This window comes from Misgurnus anguillicaudatus, unplaced genomic scaffold, assembly GCF_027580225.2.
Source record: "Misgurnus anguillicaudatus unplaced genomic scaffold, ASM2758022v2 HiC_scaffold_33, whole genome shotgun sequence".
Classification (NCBI taxonomy): Eukaryota; Metazoa; Chordata; class Actinopteri; order Cypriniformes; family Cobitidae; genus Misgurnus; species Misgurnus anguillicaudatus.
Window position 1 is genome coordinate 42,728 of NW_027395283.1, and position 10,309 is coordinate 53,036.

General features: G+C 40.1%; 1 pseudogene; it reads right to left on the reverse strand.

The window, feature by feature from the left end:
* LOC141349265 (uncharacterized) overlaps window positions 1-6,118 on the reverse strand; it is a 29,908-nt pseudogene extending 23,790 nt beyond the window's left edge.
* Between the last annotated feature and the right edge of the window lie 4,191 nt (window positions 6,119-10,309).

Genomic DNA, 10,309 nt, shown 5'->3' on the forward strand with positions numbered 1-10,309 from the left:
TTGACTGTTGATTAACTCTTCCCAAAAACATTACAGTGTTAAGCTTTCTCTCCTGTATGAACTCTCTGATGGACTTTCAATTGATCTGACCGAGAAAAAGTCTTGTCACACTGAGAGCATTTGTAAGGTTTTTCACCTGTATGAATTCTCTTGTGCTTTAGTAATGAAGACTTTACACTAAAACTGTTCCCACAGACACTACAGTGATAAGGTTTCTCTCCAGTATGAACTCTCTGATGGGCTTGTAAGGAACCTAACTGACCAAACGTCTTGTCACACTGAGAGCATTTGAAAGGTTTTTCACCTGTGTGAAGTCTCTTGTGATATAGTAAGTTTTGCTTTAGACTAAAACTCTTCCCACAGACACTACAGTGATGAGGTTTCTCTCCAGTATGAACTCTCAGATGAACACTTAAATGAGATGACCTAGAGAAGCTCTTTCCACAGTGAGCACAGACGTAAGGTTTCTCTCCAGTATGAACTCTCTGATGAACTTTAAGATGGTCTTTGGTTCTGAAGTTATTTCCGCATTCAGTGCAGTTGAAAGGCTTTTCACCACTGTGTATCCTCATATGAATATTTAGTTTACAGGAAGAGACACAAATCTTCCCACACTGCTCACAGTGAAACTGCTGCTGCTTCTTGTTCTTCTCTCTGTGGTCTTCTGAATGAAGTTTCTTCTCTTGTAAGGTAGTAAAGCTGATCTCAGATCTGGTGAAGAGTTTCTGTTCTGTGTGTTTTCTTTCATGTCTCTCTAAATGTCTCTGTGAGCTGAATGTTTTTCCACAGGTGATGCAGGAAAGAGTTTGTGCTGTCAGTCGCTCTTTTGATGTTGAGGACGTTATTTCTATATCCAAACATGAATCAGTCTTCACATCTGAAAGAAACATGAAACAATTAAATTGTCTTATCACTCTTATTTACATAAAGAAGGATGAAGAATTGAGATTCTCTATCTTTTTCTAGATTCACACATATAGACATGTAATAGACATGTCATTGTTAGTGATGGGATATTTGAAGCGAGGGCTGATTCAGGGCTTGTGTTGCTAATGTAGAAATCATGTAACCAATGACAAATGTGGCCTCTTTTCATTCTGAGTATTGCGTCCGTATAAAGGAGTTTCGAAACTTGTGACACCTTGTGAGTGTTGTGGCGTTTTAGTGTCAGATAGATGTCAAGAGTAGGAGTGGCACGGTACATGAAAAAACATCTGAACCATTCAGTTCGCTTGTCTCGGTTCGGAGCGTGTGTTGCACAATTCGACGCATGCACAATGTAGCCTTGTGCTTGTATGTAACCTAAAGCCTTGTATACTTTTGCCTGGCTCCACAGCGCGAGCCTCCGTTTGGAGAGTTGTTTATACTCGACTCACAGACTGGGTGCCAGCGTGATGAGACGACATGCTCGGCTAGATTCACCTGGAACTTGTGATAATTAAGCTATATCATATGCTTTAGTAAATTTCTGGAGTGTTAACGATTAAAAGAAAAAACAACAAGAAGAACTGTATAGAACGGAAAACCTTGACCCTAAAACCATGATACGACCCGAACCGTGGGCTTTGTGAACCGTGCCACCCCTAGTCAAGAGTAGTAGAAGAAGAGTGTTGGAGAGTTTATTAGTAGTATATATTTATATTATTAGTTATAGTATATAATTAGAAATTAGTTATAGTACATATTTCAGTGCTGGGCGATAATTCGAAAAAAATTATTTTACGATTCTAATTTTATATAAATTTACCCGATAAAATGATAATGACGTAGGGATGGGCATTTATCTCATTTTTTCATTTCGATTAATCCATAGGTCTGAAAAACGAGTACTCGATTAACTGGGGGCGGGGCAATCAAAGGGGCGGGGCATACGCGTCATGGTGAAAATGATTTGTTTTTATTAAAAACACTTAAATAAAACTTAATTTTGAAGAAACTTTACCAGAACAATGAACACATACTTAGATTATTAATTAATTAAATGTTTTTTTAACAGAAACCTCTTACAGGAAAAGCTGCGTGATGAAGTGAAACTAAATGGTTAATAAGCAAAAACTGATGCGCTTTCTTTACTGACGCACTCTACATAATGTTAAGCCTTATTTACAACATAAATGTATTATACAACATGCATCTATCTGCATAAAATGCAAGACTTCAACTAAGTTTTCAACTAAGTTATGTACAGAAAGTTTTAACTCCCGTTGTGGATGTACACCATAAACAGTGCGCTTTTTAACACATCCAGTCAAAGCTCAAGCTTCACAACATTAAGCAGCTTTAAGTGTTTTGCTATCATTTTAGCAATTAGCTGTGTCGTGTTATCCTCTCACCTGTTGTCAGTCAAGATGTAATGTTAACATGGCTCTCTGGTATTTCTTGGCATTTGATGTTTAAATGTGAGATGATAATCCATTGAACTTTTGACGGCGCTGTACATTTTGCACCTAACCGAGTGTATTTCCAAAAATCACGGCATCCTTTTAAACCATAGTGCCTCAGTGATGTGAGGTGTGGCCGGCTTCGTAGGATCGGCAAGATAGGCGCGTTGCCGCGCATTGCGCGGATCGGCGGGTTTCTGCGTGGCGGGTGCGCGGAATCATCTGTTTGTTTTTGAATCATGCACAGTGGCGGAACTAGAATTTTTTTAATGGGGTGGCCAGGGGGTGGCCAAAGCTACTTTAGGGGGTCCATAGTCCACAAAAGAAAATGACATGTAACCATGTATCAAGAAAGCATAAATGAATCTTTTGACCGCATTAGATGTAAACAATAAGGGTGAATTTTAAATCTTTCTACTGTATTTCTTACATCTTTACTGTCTGTTAAAGGGATTCACCCATAAATGAAAATTCTGTCATCATTTACTCAACCTTATGTTGTTCTAAACCTGTATTTTATTTTAATAAACACAAAAGAAGATATTTTGATAAATGATGGTAAGCACACAATTAATGGTATATCCATTGAATTCCATTATGTTGTTTTTATTCCTACTATGGAAGTCAATGGTTAACAGCTGTGTGCATACCATCATTTATCAAAATATCTTCTTTTGTGTTCATAAGAAAAAATAAATTCGTACAGGTTTAGAACATCATAAGGATGTAAAATGATGACAGAATTTTCATTTTGTGAACTATCCCTTTAATGAAGCAAAAGATCAGGAAATCTAAACTCCATGATAAACCTTAAACTTACTTCAAATAGCACAACACAAAGGATGTTTCGATTAATCGTTATTTACGAAGATACAGAAGATGCAAAGGTTTTCTTTTTTCTTTTGATATTTAATTAACTTTAATGACAGAGAGACTTCAACAGGTTAGGCTAAGACCGAATGCACCAATCAAATGTTTATTCTTTTAAGACGTACAGTAACCAAATGTTTAGTATTAAAATCACCAAGACAGCTATTTTGACATATGAGCATTTGTCCGTTTAATAAGCCAAAAAGACGCGAATATGAAGTCGTTTAAGCTCTGGCTGTGCACGCGCACTATATGCTATCAAGTTCAATGTGGCAATCCAGCCGAATTAACAATTATACAGTAGCCTATAAAGATCACGTCAAGAATGAAAACATGGTGCTGGGTTTTGTTGTAAAAAAAATTGGCAATCTTAGACTTTATTCAGTCCACAAGACACACTTCCAGCATATACGGTGAAAATAAATCATGTAGTATTAGCAAAATGCACGACTTCACTTACATCATTTTAAAGATTCCAATCATGTTGACATGACATGTATCTTCTGATGGTATGAAAAGTATTCGTTAAGTTACAGTAATTTTTCTGACGCGTTTTTGAAAAGACGTCACTGATGGAGAGATAACAGAACGCGCATTATGTATATTTTCTTAATTTTGTGAAAATCACAACATTCAGTTTTATAGACACACAAAAAAATGACACTTGAACGTTTTAAATTATGTATAAATCATATCTGTATGTCCAAAATCAGCAGAGTAATCCAAGTCTCTTTGCGCAGTGATTGAAAAATAAAGAGTTTGCGCCGCGACCGCAGGGAGGGTTAATATTCATAATGTTTGTTTTTAACAATGTACTGCGCTGCCGCACGTCGAAAATAAACACAGCGATTAAGTGAAAGTAGCGCATTAAATTTGGGGTGGCACACGGGGTGGCCAGTGACATGTCAAGGGTGTCCAGTGCCACCCTGGACACCCCTCTGGCTCCGCCACTGATCATGCATGGTGATGTCATACGTCGGTCTGTGTAGCTCAGCACGACGTCAAACACGCATCTCCAGACCCACAGACGCTTGTAACGCTATCAGACATCCATATACAGCCATATCCACAATAAATAAATAAAGAAACCCACATGATCATCGTTTTCGTGATCGATCATCGATGCCACGTCCGAGTACTCGTGCCCATCCCTAAATGACAGTTCAATAAGTGATCGATAAAGACAAAGAAACATATAATGTAATGCATGATTATTTGGGAGTAATCCACTATTTTGTAGGAGTCAAATGGAGCAATATTTTTTATTTGTACAAAGACTTTCACAATTCTTGTTGCATTATATGGTGACCCCAAAATGATCATTTTATCATAAATCACTTACACCTGTGTCGTTCTAAACACCCAAGTGCTCCGATTGTCTTCACAACACAATGTTACATATTTTTAATAAAAACCATCAAACCATGTGGCTTCTGTCTGTCCCATTGACTTTAGTTAGTTTCACAATTCTTTTCCTCAGAAAACAAAGAAAGACATTACCAAAAAGGTCCAACATTCGTTCATTAAATATATTATAAAGTGATGAGAACACTTCTGTACGCAAAGTAAACAAAAAACAAAAACAAAAAAAATGTATCCTTCTTGGTTGTTCAGTGTGTGTTCACAACCAGATTATGGCGCATGCAGATTGCCAGCGTACAGACACAGAATACACTGGCAAGTAATATTTCCATTTATAGAGGATGTTTAAGTATCATTTACAATGTTTGCATAACAGCTTAAATAAAAACATTGGCAACTACGTCAGCAGGTGATGTGTCGTAGTCTGCTCATGAACAACCAAGGAGGAGAACAAATAATTAAATTAAATCATTTGTTTTGGTTTCTTCGCATACAAAAGTGTTTTTGTCACTTCGTAATTTTATTATTGAGTGACTGATGGACCTTTTTGGCTATGTCTTTCAATATTTTCTGGGGAAAAGAACTGTGAAACTGACTGAAGTCAATGGGACAGACAAACAGGGATGAATTTAGAAGCCACCACTTACATGTTTTCCCTATTTAAAGACTGTTACATGAGTATGTATTGTGGCACAAAAACTTTTTTAGTTTGGAGCCATAGGAATGAATGGGGCTAGGCTAAATGCTAACACAAGAAGCGCTGTACAAAGATTAAAAGTGCACGGACCGAAAGAATATAGGACTGTATTACTTAATCTAAGTTGAGGTAAAAACATAGTAAAATATTGAAAAACTGTGGTGTTTTCCTTAAAAAAATTTTTTAGTTTAGGACTAGTCTAATCCCTGTCCAGGAAACCGCCCAGTGAGTTTGTGACTGAAAACCCAAAACAGGTGCTCACATGACAGTTAAAAATGTTAAAAATACAACAATAATTGAGGAGACATACCTGATGGAATAAAATCATCATCTTCCTCAGTGGGATCTTCCTCTTCTGTGGGTTCAGTTTTGATTTCTGTGGGTTCAGTTTTGATTTCTGTGGGTTCAGTTTTGATTTCTGTGGGTTCAGTTTTGATTTCTGTGGGTTCAGTTTTGATTTCTGTAGGTTCAGTTTTAAACTTCATCATGAGGTTCCTGCAGTCGATGAGTTTAACTGAACACATCTTCAGTTTGGTCTGCAGGATCTGCTGCTGTTCTCCAGCGTTACAGACAGAATCCAGAGACTCTGTGGAGGTTTGATCCTCCTGTAAGCTCTGTTTACTGTCACACACTGTTGTGTCCTGCATCGTCTCAACACTTAAATACACAGAGACAAGACTCTGTTTACACTCAATGAAACACGCAAGAGAGAAAAACACTGAGAATACACAAACACATCACACGCGCGCTCCTTCTTTCTTTCTTTCTTTCTTTCTTTCTTTCTTTAGTGAGTTTATTTGCGGACTAAAGTGCTGCAGCGCCTCCTGCTGTACTGGAGAGAGAAGACGCTCGCTGCTTTACAATGGATTAGCAAAACAAGTATGCGTCTCAATTATGGCCAGAAATCATCACAAACTATTGTATAAAGTAATGACCAAATAAAAAGAAGGGGTGGGAAAATAATTGCTGAAGAATAAATACGAAACATCAAGCTTTTAAAGTCATAAAGATAGGATATATCTTTATTCAAATGAAATCAAAGAGATATAAGGACCACATTGAGTTTCAGTGCTGTCTAAACCACTGTCTAAGCCAAACTCTCAAAATTAAAGATCACAGTCAATAACAAAACACTGTGATATGAAATTTATCAGAAAAAAACAGCATCTCTTCCACTTAACACAGCCAAAGCAACTCAAGCAGTCATCACACCCATTTTTATGTTTATGCCTTGGGCAATTTTTTTAATGATAGAGATTTTGAAATTTCACTGTATGGATAAAGTGAGTTGTAGTTTCAACATGTAAGTTGTTGTAGTTTTCTTATCTTCAGTTGGAGTAAAGTTTAAGCTTTTTAATTATGGTGCTTGCATTAATGCAAATCATCACTATTATAATCCTGCATAGGCTGGCAGGCTCAGGTCTGTGTAAGTTCACCCTAGCAACCATTTAAAGAACCCTAGCAACCGATCCCATAAACTGCCATTGTAACAGATACAGATGGATATTTTTGTGTCATAGAGATTGTATGACTATTATTGTATAAAGTATAAAATAAGTCTTTACGTATTATATCAATTTATTTATATGCATATGTACTTATATTAATATGATTGATTAAGTTTGTCTTTTATTATTAAATAAAATTAATAAATAAAACTATTATTGGATGAACCCCCCCCCCCCCGAATTTCAGCCAATCTCATCTGGTCACCCTAGTTTTAGCGGATCAAAAAGATTGAGTTTTTTTTATACCTTTAACCCCCTGGGGTCCAAAAGCGCGGTGCGGCGTTTTGACGTGTTTTTTCCTTATCATGGCAGAATCAACTTAAAATACTCCATCATTAATAATCATACACTTACGTGTTTGACATCATTTGAAACGGTAAAGGGTCTTCTTTAATATGTGTGTATTCACAATAACAACAGATCTTTGTGTTTTTGTCAAATAAAGAAAATAAACAGGGTGTGCATCCAGACATTTGTCACAGGCCGGGGCGGACCCAAAGATAGCTAAACGAGGTCACGCCCCTTCCTAGTTTCCACCTCAAGGAGGTTCCCAAGACCACCCCAATGACCAGACAGACAAGTATACTAATATTAAAATAATACTTTATTAAATATTTAAAAGGAAAGGGTGAAGGGCAATTTAAAAGCAATTTCTCCTTCGGTCTCCAGGACCACATGGAGTGCAGCGGGGGCTCGGACTCCTTTCCCAGAGGGACCCTGCTATCCGTGGCGCCCTCCGCTTCTCCTGGAGGCAAAACAGGAAAGTCTAGTTAGTGCGGTGTTTGATGTTTTCGTCAGTACCTGTTCCTGTCACTGAGCTGAAATAGTTGTGTCCTTCTCTGCCCCCTTAAGGTTCCTAACGTCCCCTTCGGGCCGTGCCGGAGGAACCAGATGGATGACGTCCACAGGCAAGGTAATCCGGGCAGGGATGAAGAGTTTGCTTCGCCGGGGCCTTTATGCTCCTCTTCGTAACGTGCTGGGGGACAGAGGTAAGTTACACCACACAGGTAAAATATTTTCAACAGGGGCAGGAGGGTCAGCACTCTGGGATTCTTACGTTCTTCTCCACAGCGGGCTACAAGACAGAGGTGAGCTGCACCGCACAGGTAAGGTATTACTCACAAAGGTAAGAGGCTTACTACACTGGGTCTTGTGCGTTCCTCCTCACAGCGGCCTCAAAGGCAGAGGTAAGTTGCACCACACAGGTAGGACTTTACACACAAAGGTAAGAGGAGGTCCCACCTTACAGATTGGTTCTCCTTCTGCTGGGATGACCACAACGCGCTGGTGTCCTCCCAAGGACACTCCTGGACTGAGGGCGGCACCTGGTTCTACCAACACAGCACACACAGCAATTCTTAGTGCACACACCCACAAAGTAAAGTCCAGACTCACCCACAGCAATTTCCACACGTTACGTGACTCCAAACAGATGCTCAGCTCCACCAAGATCCCTGAGAGGGGATTCGTTGGGTATAATTTCCGCACCAAAAAGGAGAGGGTAGCAGTAGTGGTCGTGGGACCTCTTCGTCGCATAAACTGCGCCTCGCTCGGCTCGCCCACCCTGTACTCGTCTGGTGGGGCCGGTCGCTCGGTCGAGGAAACTTCCAAACCTAATTTAGACACACAAGCTGACAGCAAACATACTCCATATAACTAGTGGCCGTGGTACTCACGTGAAAGCGGGGGCGAACTCAGAACAGAGATCTCCCACTCGCCTAGATGTCCGTTCCCGGCTCACCTACATTTTCTCTCCCCGTAGGGCCGTTAGCAAAAGCACCACGCTCACAACCCGCTTCGGGTACACCTCATCACAAGCAATAGCAGTGTTGTATGCGGTACTCACGTGCCCAGCTCTTCACAGATGCTCTGTAACTCCTCACTTGTTGACTCAACCCTGTCACGCCAAGATAACAATCACACTTCACCCAGTCACCTCTCTTCTCTTTCCTTGCAGTCCCACCTTCAACGGCTTCCGCTTCTTTCCCTAAGGGAACAGTATAAGGCCCATACACAGCTCTGCACAGCGGTTATCAAACGCACCAAAAAGCACTTTCGGTGTGGTGCTCCTTTAACTATCACAGCCCCGTCCCTTTCGCCTCTTCTGGCTGCCGTACTCTTTCCTTACGCTATAAGCGATTCGCGGATCAACGGCGCCCTTCAGCTCCTCCGGGGACGGAGCATGTGGTATGGTTTGCCCTAGGCATAAAGGGGCTCACGCCCGAAAACAACTTCCCCTATTGTGCTTCTTTGGACCTTTTTATCTGTCTTGTCTCTGCTCCTCCTCCAATCATGGGTTGCTCCATTGATTCGCCGCACCTGTTGCTCATTCCTCGTAATTTTCGTTGTCAGGGAGACCAGGAAGTAAAATGGTGTAGTTAAAAATCGGGCCCGGGCGGAAACCATCTTCAGGCGGAACCTTTCTCCGCCACTTTTGGTTCCGCCCCATCATAGTCACCCGGTGACACATTTCTGTCTCCGCCAGCTGTCTCTCAAAACACGTTACAAAAATCAATTGAAACTCCGCGAATACTCGTCACACAAGCATGATACACATATCCAAAGAAAGCCTGAAATGTCTACTTTTAAACAAGCTAAATATAATCGAAAACAAATAATGCCTGTTTATGTAATCTGCATTGAAGTAAAGAGAGTACCGTTTTTCCTGGCTGACTTCATTATCTTTAATTTGGTCACGCCCACAGGCTGTTGACATGAAGAGACGAGCAGTTCCAACAATAATAAACAAAGCGTAAAGTTTTATCAGATTTAAAGACTTTTTCGGCATGTTTGGATTATAAACTTTATACACACACGTGAGGAATATCTTTATTTATGTCTGGACATTGAGGAAGAGAAGCATTTATCTTTAACGTTACCTTAGAAGAACAATGGAGGACACACTGGAGCTGGATTAGAAGTAAGTAACGTTAACAGTTAATTTATACCATTTATATTTGCTATCATGTAACTTAATATGCTCATGGCTTGTGCAGTTCAGCCTACATACAGTAAGCATCAGCAGACTGCATGCTTCGGATTGAAAAACTTTCGCATTGTTTACAAACGGACGCCCCTGCTGAAAAAAACAGCATACCAGCATATGTTGTGTTTTGGTGCTGGTTTGCTAGTGAAAACCAGCTAAAGCAGCATCAGCACCAGCATTAGCACCAGCTAAACCAGCATCAAACCAGCATTAGCACCAGCTAAACCAGCATCAAACCAGCATTAGCACCAGCTAAACCAGCATTAGCACCAGCATCCCATGCTGGTCATACCAGCATATGTTGTGTTTTGGTGCTGGTATGCTGGTGATCAGCTGTTTTTTTCAGCAGGGGCGATCTCACGTAATGGCGGATTTCACTGTTGCATGCTGTAACAGTGTTAAACACAGTTATTCACTTATATCCTTCATGGCAACTTTCAGTAAGCCTGAACTGCTGTATCTTTTAAGTGTGTGCTGTAATATGATTCCATGTTTACATGCTTAT